This window comes from Anopheles merus, chromosome 3L (assembly GCF_017562075.2).
Source record: "Anopheles merus strain MAF chromosome 3L, AmerM5.1, whole genome shotgun sequence".
Lineage (NCBI taxonomy): Eukaryota > Metazoa > Arthropoda > Insecta > Diptera > Culicidae > Anopheles > Anopheles merus.
Genome location: NC_054085.1, coordinates 39,343,435 through 39,351,998, shown reverse-complemented (window position 1 = coordinate 39,351,998; position 8,564 = coordinate 39,343,435).

Below are 8,564 nucleotides of genomic sequence, written 5' to 3'. Positions count from 1 at the left end.
TCGGAGACATTGGAGATTTGGATGATTGATCACCTACCCTGTAGAGTGAGTTGGCTGTGTATCATACACTCCGGTTCCCGGTTTAATCGCGTTGACAGTTGAATGCTTTTGCGAAACCGCGTAACTGGATTTCACTCTAGTAAAGCATTGCTTCGCACTCTAGTGAAGCAATTTGGGAAGCATACGTTTGATAAGTAGCATTTTATGAAAATGAAAATCAAATATACACACTTGTTCCTTCATACAATTACTCTGCCACAGTTACTCTGCGTACCAAATATTCGCCCTTCTAGTTCATCAATAATCCACCACGCGCACCGTTACCACGTTAACCATTACGACGCTCTCCTAACGTCAGGCCAGAACTGTCAAACGCTAGAAGCTGCTAATGGCGAAATTGTAGCTTCTTAATTGGCACATAAATTGCTATCGGTTGCGATTGATCAATTTCACAGTATAATTTACAAGTATGAATCATGTTGTCTCGGCTGCTATTTCACGTAGACGAGCGCGCTAGTAGCTCTTACCTACACCGTGTGCTAATCGTCCCGCTCTTGCCAACAAGCTGCTGACAAAAGGTACATGTTGGGTAGATATAATAAATAAATTATGTTCTACCGATACCGCCTTTCACGCGATAAACCGGTTCGGGTCAAACTCGACGACGTGATCACCTTCCGATCAGTTTCCTGAGCGCGGAGCAAGTTCGATTGAGCTCCGCCTCCGTCATTTTTCGTCGCTGTCGCAGCCGCATGCGCTCGAGAACAAGCTCAAGTTAATCATATTTTCGATTGGAAATGCTGCCGAACGGACATCTAACTGTTTCCGAGGCCGGCGGGGCCGACATTCAACCAGCTCCGGACGAGCGTAACGAACGCGCCGCCGGTTCCATAGCGATGCACGGTCACAAAACCCACACGTTGGGGATCCATCTGGACGGACGCTCTCTAGCACTCCGACACACGTCAGCCTGCCCGAGCTTAACAATTGAAAATAAAGCCATCTTTTAATACGGTTGATATCTCAATGACTGCGTTGAAGATCATGACAGGCCGCATCCCGTCCGATATGGTTTTATGACATAGTTAATCAATAACGGCCAATAAAACTCAACCGACGCACCCCTGTAAATCAATCAAATTAAGAATATTCATCCAAACATTCAGTATTTTGCCCGTGCGTACTTCAACAGTCGGAATAAGCTTCCCATTCACACTCATTCCTTACGACCAACGACCAATTTTGCATCGGCAATCATCGTTCGCTGGTAAGTAATTACTTTCAGCACTCGGGGCAGCGATAAGCTGCTTTCTGTGGTGCCTCTCAGCACAAGCTGGAAAACATATCATTGCAACCCTTCTACTGGGGCTTTAATTTCACCTTTCCGCAAGCATATTTAACCTGTACAAATTGAAGCCACGGAACGGACCGCGACCATCTACCATCTATGGATAACGTCGTCAGCGGCATCGACGGCAGAAGCCACCAAATGATTGTGACTTAAGAAACGCCCGTCAAGAATCCACTTGTATCTGTCAACAGAAACAAAATTACACCTCTTTACTTGAAAGATGAGCAAAATAAACAAGAAACTTGCAACAAACCAATCGACCGAACTGCTTGCTTGTTTTTTTTTTCTCCCCGCAACTCTCTCACTCAGACTTTCAAGGACTGTTTTATTCTTATGCGCCCTTTGCTGCGAAGTACAACTTATGCGCAACCATGTCCGATGGCGTCTATCGTCGGGTTCGTTCCCCGCTCTCAAGTATTTATCTACACTTTTATCAATTTTCACCTTTGAACAAGACTACTACACCTTCGGCAAGGCACCCCTTGCCTTTTCAGTGAGTTCAATTTCCTTCACCACCGCTACCGTGCCCGTCGTGGCGAGTGGTATTTGCAAAATGTCTCCCATTCGTACGGCTGGAGTAAAACACTCAATATTGCTAAAATATATCAATTACACCGGAAACCTTGTTACGACCAGGCTAAATTAACTAGTTTAAATCTTTCTCACGTATAACGTTTTCCATCGATTGCAAAGAAGTAGTTTGTCTAGAAAGAAATCGAGTACCACAATATAAAAGCGACCACCACAACCGTTTGCAGCAGCGTTGACGGGATCATATTTCAAAAAAGTAAGCATAATCAACCAATCTCTTGTGTACGGCGGAGGCTAGCAGCCTGTTTAAATACGTACAGTAAGCACTCACCGAGCGGCAGACGCATCTGATCAACAACGGTGCCGCTCTTTCTTTGCTATGCCAAGTCAAAGGCTTTACCTACTAAATCGTTGACCCGTGTTCACACTTGATACCTTGTTTGCCACTATTGCATCCGAAGGTTACCCGCTCGAATTCGAACAAGCGACCATAAAGCGTATCGGAATCGTCCACCGCTGCACATCCCGCATGTCTGCGCAAGATCTGCGCAAGCAAAATGGCGCAAGCGAGATCGTCTCCCTGTCAGGCCGTCTAGGCTTAGTCACGGTTGGATTGAAATCAAATCTTTTCGCAAAACCGCCCAGATAACATTTGCTTTGAGTTAATTTTATTGATATTCGTGTTACAACTTCTCGCTTACACCGTTGCTTAATGGCGCAGCAGAAAGAGCACATTTGCTGCAGTGGTTAAAACGCTGTCGATGCTAGCCGTATAAGATTCATTGCGCGTTGTCTTATTAAACGTAATCAACGTGTGCTATAAAAGATCAATTCAATAGGAAACCTGACCTATTCTACCTTAGCAGTTTATGTTCAACAAAGAAGGATACATTTTTGAACACCTTTGTTTCAAATTTTCATATCTGCTTCAGACCGTCCCTATTCCCAGGCGAAGAGAATCTCACTGATTCGTTTACTCAAACAGCACTTACCTGACTTTCACTTAAAGAAGAAGTAAAAAACGGCCTGCTCTCAAAGTTAGCCGAGCTCAGATCGCAGACCACAAGCAAACCACCAGCCAGCAACCGTAGACGAACCGTTGCTCCCGCCACGGGTGGTGAAACAGTTCCCGGAGCTGTCAATTCTTGGCACGTCATCGGTACATGCTTCGGCAGGAGAAGAATCGCACTACTTGCGACCATGTGACGATAATGACAATCGATAGTCCGTTCTCTAGTTAATAATCAATTATGCGAAGCTTGTTACTGAGATACATCAGCTGTCAGTTTGCGGTGCATGTTTCACGCGGTCAATCAACGAATACCTAGGCTGCCTAAGTAGTACCGTACAGACATACATACATACCGTCGCTTGTCCCATAGCGCTTCGTTACATATGGCGGGAAAGAAATGATCCTTTCGAAACCATCTGTCAATATAGCCAAACACATGACTGCATTGTTAGATACACTTTTGATATTAATGCTCGGCTTTCCCGGCCTCCCGGCAGCGTTCGTCGCGCACAGAACCGCCGTACGCGATCGCACAATTCCTCAAACCATTGTTGTCCTGCACGAAGCCAGCAGCGAAAAGATGGAACAGCTTCAGCTCAGATGTGCATGTAACATGTTCTCTCTCCATCTCGCTCTGTGTGATATATATATGCACCGTTAGAAGCGGGCATAGATTTCTTTTTAGCATATTGGAATTGCATTACCATAGCTAATGCGATGCAAGCGAAACGAACGAAGCCCGGCCCGGGCCCGGGCCCGGGTGGCTGTTGCATGTCTAGGCATCGCATAAACGGCCCGTACAGCTTTTCGCTAGCCGTGCATTCGCGACTCTGCGCTCCGCTGGCATCCGCGTATCGTCCGCGAAAAATCAATAAACAGCGAAATGTGTGCTACTGGGACGCGTGTTGGTGGTGTGAAAGAAATTTAAGGCCAGGCAAAAGCGAACGGCACCACCGGTCGTCAAAAAGGTGGGTGGCAGTAATCCCGATAATGCTAGGCTTACACAGTTCATTCAAACATTAAAATCAATGTGTTCGGATGCCGCACAGCGCAAGCATAAAGGATAAATTATCAACACCAGACATAAGTTGATCATTAAACTTTGCCTGACAAATATGCAGCCAAAACACATACACACACACACACACGCACACACATATACACATTGCGAATAAATCGTCGCTTCCCAATAGTTGGCGGGAGCCGGCGTATCGTTCACTTCAATCTTCTTAAGAAAAGAAATGGTTTTACTGCTCAGCTTCTGTTTGTTCGGAGCGTTTTTTTTTTTGCTTCTCTCGCTTCTTCTCGACCCTCCCATCGCGCCACAGCACAGCGCACCGTCTATCACCGGCTAACAAATGTGTGCACCTCATTCTCGAGACCCCGGGCCACAGTTTGGGCCCCATTCAACGGAAATTTACAGACAGCACGTCATATGAAACGTCCCGAAAAGAAAACTGCCGCTAATTTTGCCTGTTAATGCGACATTTGGAATAGTAATTAAAAGAATTTACTATTTCATTCAAATTATTTAAATTCAAATCGCCTGTCGCGAGGCCTCGCCGGATCTGTGCCCGGGCCTCGTAAACTTTAGAATGCCGTGAAGGAGGAGGAAAAGATATGCCATTTATTTTATTCGGTTCCCCTCTTGCCATCATTAACAGACCGGGCGGCTATTTATTACGCTCAACCATACAGTTAGCTCTACAATCTCTTGATTAGACCGTTCAACAGCTTCAAAACTGGCCACCATTAGAAACACGCTTACGAGCTGGCATGTGTGTATGCAGAGACAGCAGCAACAGCAACGACAAAAAAAACTGTCTCACGGTGATCTAGCAGCGCACCGCACGGCACGATGGTTCACAAAATTCAAATTCCTAAACGAAAGTCTTTAGCACGAAAGCGAATGGCCGGGGCGGTTGGGGAAGGTTTGGCACTAACACTGCGGGCAGCCACGTTCTGTTCGGCACCTCGTCAATTTTATTCCACCGCATCAGAAACGCTCAAGTGTAAAACAATAGATTATTACAAGCTCTCAGGGTATTAAAAAGCGTTTGGTGGTCGGCCATTTGGTCGTAATCAAGCAACCACAAAACCCTGGCAGCCCTGTTATCCCTTTAACTCGTACTTGTTTCTCCCTTTCTCTCTGTCTCTCTCCGTCAGTTCGTCTCTTTGCATTACTATTTTTATATTTAAAATACGTTTAATTTTGTAATCGCTTTGCGGGCCCGGGTTTAAGCTGGGACGATTATTTTTACTAGCAAGCTTTAGCTCGCTGCCTTCAGCACCCCAGAGGGAGTGATCTAGCGCCGATAAGGGGTAATTTATAGCAGCGATCACCTAATTTTATAGGGGCATGATCCTTCACAAACCATAACATTTCCAACGCAGCCAAGGGACGAGAGTCGCCACAAATCTTCCCATTTATGACCTGCCAAACGAACTCAAAGTGAACAAAACGCACTACACTGCATCGGATGTGTGACTCGAAAACCCTTAGCCTTACTCTCGAACTCCCCCCTACCGAAACACCGACCATGCGCACACAGTGAATGCGAACGGGAGACCAAAAAAAAGGTCAAGGATGAGAAACAATTCTTTACCACTTTAAAAATGGCTATCTAATGAAATTCGGAATGGAAAACCTTTTTGTATTCTACTTCTTCTTCTTCCTTTTCTAAACCTTCATCTGTGTTTGTGTTTGTGTTTTGTGGGTTTCGGAACGTCAGGTGTCAATTGTCGGTCGAGATAAAAGATAAACAAAATTTCAAAATAATGACCCCGAGCCCCGTAGCGTTCTCAAGATAACACAAAAGGGAAGAGAACATGACGAAAGAAAATGTGGATTTTCTGGTTGGTAGCTTCCTGGTAGCGACGAGAACCCACGACGGTTGCACAAGTACCTACCGGTACGGGGTTTCACGAGTGTTCCAGCTGTTTTCTTTTTTAGCTTCTCACTCGTTTCAAGTGGCTAGGGAAAAGAGCCCTCTGACGAAGATGACCTAGCCGACTGTTTACAGTAAATTTTACACATCCGCAAAAGCTAGCGAACGAGGATGGATCGTCCCAAAAAGTGATTTTTGTATGATTTTAGTTTTTTTTTTTCGGGAAAGCTCACACAGTTTTGAACGTCCGTGCAAACGCAACGCTTGCAACGGGCAAGCGCATCGGTTCTCGCCCCATCCCTGTCCTGTGGTTCGCCGACGGTTTGCCGCAGAAAGGCCAATTAAAACACGAAGAACCATCGCAACCAATAACTCTCAAAAGTAAATGTTGAAAGCCCCGGCTATATCGTCCAGCCTCGCCGCTTGAAAAGCGATGATTACGCTTTTATCACATTGCACGAGTGAGAAAACCTTCACATCTGATTGCAATGGCTCGTCATCACCCCGTTGCCGGGCTGCAGCCTGAGATGAAGGGCGCTTCGAGCGTGGAATCGCATGAAAGTTAAATTTACAAACTACGTCCTTCGGATCAACGGACGTTTCGGACGCTCCGCAATCATTTTGCGAAAACCGGTAAGAGAACGCTTCGATACGCTGAAAGCTCCAGAAGTTCTCGCCTTGTATCCCAGCATTCTTATCCCATCCGCGTGGCCGCTATGACCCGTGGGCAAGGAGGTGGAGATTCCTTGTTAACACAAAATATTCCCTCTTTTCCTTTAGCCGCAAAACAAGTTTTTCGTTACTTAATTATAAAGGAAGCGAACGAGACGAGGAGGATCGCAAACCGCGGCGGCACACTTCTTGAAGCGATACATCCGTACCACACTGCCGGCCGCCGCGCAGTGCTGTTGGCAGGCCTGCCATCCAAAGCCATTCGCCCCGGTTGCCTGCGCCCGGCGCAGCTCCCATGCCCATGGGGTTAGCTTGTTTTAGCAATTGAAACGTGGTAAACGCTGCGCATAGCCAGCAGACAAACGCGTGATTGCCGAATAGATGTCGAAACGGACAGACGAAAGGCATCTCTTGTTATAATGTACGTGAAACCCCCATTTCTCAGGCCGCCGGAATGATCCGAAGCAGAAACAAACAATCTATAAATATGACGGCTTGATATTTACGGTTTTATTACACATTATTCAATCACTAATAAGCCTGCAACATTATTTTTCGGAGCATATCTTTTTCAGCACCTCTCATTTTACTGCGCTACCCGTGATTGGGCAATCGCGGCACGATTGGGACATCGAAACGAAATCATTTTAGACGCCACTTTCCAGCTTTATACGACTGTTTGGTTATGGAGATATTTATGGCAGGGAAGTAAAACATAATTTCAGTCCATGAATCATACTCACATCGTTTTCCATCGCTTCGCTCACTCGCTGGAAACGATTTCTTGGGGCTTGACTAATTTTATGTTGGTGGAATACCCCTTTCCTAAGCTTATCCTTCTTCCCACCCATCCCAACCTCGGATGAGCGAGGCTACCCTTCCAAAGTGTGTCTTTCCGTGCGGTTAAATGCATTCGCGAAACGAGGCAACTGCATCCCCGGCTCGACCACAATTTTCCCGCATCTTGCGTAGCAGGAGGTTGATAGAACGAAAATATATCTAATGTTGCTCTCGCAGCAGTGCTCCCCGCCGCAAAGCATAACGAGTCGAAGTTGATACGAATATGAAACCATCGCGCAAACAACGAGCCTACGCTGCTGCCACTGCTGCTCCTGCTGCTGCTGCCACTGCTGCTCCGGAAACCACGCTCGAACCACGCACCACCACCACCATCTACACCATAACCACCGTTCGTTCGCCGCCACCGCTGACGACGGCAATTCCGACGGACCAACACGGTCCGACGAACATCGAAAGGAGATAATTGATCCGGTTTCTTGCTGGTGAAGCAACACAAAAGCAGCAACCTGAACGTAACTCCGTGAACAGGAATTCATCGAGAGTTTTTTTTTTCTTTCTATCTTTCTTCTCCTCCTTACGGACCCGCGTGTGGAACACGGCAGAGAGAATGAAAAAAGCCTCTGTGTATGCATAAATATTAAAACGCACAACATATGTTCAGCGTATGCTGCCCTTACGGCTGCTTACATCGCTTGCCTGTGTGAGTGGATCATGTTTTCAAGAAAAAGTAAATTTACCTTTACTGGCAAGATCGCTCGGTTCCCTAACCTATACACAGGCGCGAACGATAGCTGCAATTTTCTGCGAGCAAAAGAAAGAGATCAAACTAGTCGCTTGACTTAACTGGTATGCAGTAACAAGCCCGAACGATCGCCTCTCTTAGCTACAGGCTTAGGCTGGCCGGATTATGAAGGGTTTCGGGAGAGCTGAAAGTGCAATTGCATTTGCCATTTTAACCTTCGCCTAGGTGCTTTTCATACTCGACTGTGAAAATTTGTATGAAAAATGTTTCATTTTGATTTTGTTTTTTGTTTTGCATTTCATATTAAACTTGCAAAGCTGATGAGAAACTTTTTATTACAACATGTTGAAAACAGGCTGCAATCATTCGGTTAGCTTATAGAGAATATTCAATAATTAAATTTAAGTGTATTTACTTTTAACATTATTTAATTTCAATAAACACACATGACCGATTTTACGACAAACGCAAACCGTTTTTCATGAAAAAGTCATAAAAAGCATTAAATACACGAATACAAAGTCAGCGCGTGACAAAACAAGCAACACATCCGCCCGGACAGGTTCG